Source organism: Moschus berezovskii, chromosome 20 (assembly GCF_049115385.1).
Source record: "Moschus berezovskii isolate FMDL1 chromosome 20, NW_MosBer_1.0, whole genome shotgun sequence".
Lineage (NCBI taxonomy): Eukaryota > Metazoa > Chordata > Mammalia > Artiodactyla > Moschidae > Moschus > Moschus berezovskii.
Genome location: NC_142479.1, coordinates 797,027 through 798,223, shown reverse-complemented (window position 1 = coordinate 798,223; position 1,197 = coordinate 797,027). Strand labels below are relative to the sequence as shown.

Sequence of the window (1,197 nt, the reverse complement as noted above, 5' to 3'; positions counted from 1 at the left end):
CATGACCCTGCAATTCCACTCCTAGGAATTACCCCAAATAACTTTAAATCATGTCTAAGCAAAAATAATCCTGCTTATTTAACTTCTATGCAGAGTACCTCATGTGAAATGCCAGACTGGACAAAGCACAAGCCGGACTCAAGATTGCCGGGAGAAATATCAATAACCTCAGATGCGCAGATGACAAGACCCTTATGGCAGAAAGCAAAGAACCAAAGAGCCTCTGGATGACAGTGAAAGAGGAGAGTGAAAAAGTCGGCTTATCCTGCCACCTTCTATCTCTCCCCTGGCCCCTCAGGCTAATTTGCCAAAATGACCAACACAAAGGGAAAGAGGAGGGGCACCTGCTACATGTCCTCTAGGCCTTTTGGAAAACACGGAGTTGTTCCTTTGGCCACATACATGCGAATCTTCAAGAAGGGGCATATTGTAGATATCAAGGGAATGGGTAGTGTTCAACAAGGAATGCCCCACAAATGTTACCATGGCAAAACTGGGAGAGTCTACAGTGTCACCCAGCATGCTGTTGGCATCACTGTAAACAAACAAGTTAAGGGCAAGATTCTTGCCAAGAGAATTAATGTGCGTATCGAGCATATTAAGCACTCTAAGAGCCGAGGTAGCTTTCTGAAACGTGTGAAGGAAAATGATCAGAAAAAGAAGGAAGCCAAAGAGAAAGGGACTTGGGTTCAGATGAAGCGCCAGCCTGCTCCACCCAGAGAAGCACACTTTGTGAGGACCCATGGAAAGGAACCCGAAATGTTGGAGCCCATTCCCTATGAATTCATGGCCTGATGGGTGTAAAAATAAAAACCTGGAGTGTAAAAAAAAAAAAAAAAAACTTGGCTTAAAACACAACATTCAGAAAACTAAGACCACGACATCCAGTCCCATCACTTCATGGCAAATAGACAGGGAAACATTGGAAACCGTGAGAGACTATTTTGGGGGGCTCCCAAATCACTGCAGATGGTGACTACAGCCACGAAATTAAGATCACTTGCTCCTTGGAAGAAAAGTTATGACCATCCTAGATGGCATATTTTAAAAAGCAGAGACATCACTGCCAACAAAGGTCCATCTAGTCAAAGCTATGGGTTTTATGGTAGTCATGTATGGATGCGAGAGTTGAACTATAAAGAAAGCTGAGTGCCGAAGAATTGATGCTTTTGAACTGTGGTGTTGGAGAAGACTCTT

General features: G+C 43.8%; 1 pseudogene; it reads left to right on the top strand.

Moving 5' to 3' along the window:
- The first annotated feature begins 312 nt into the window (after nucleotides 1–312).
- On the top strand, nucleotides 313–795 carry LOC129543028 (large ribosomal subunit protein eL21 pseudogene; annotated as a pseudogene).
- The last annotated feature ends 402 nt before the right edge of the window (nucleotides 796–1,197 follow it).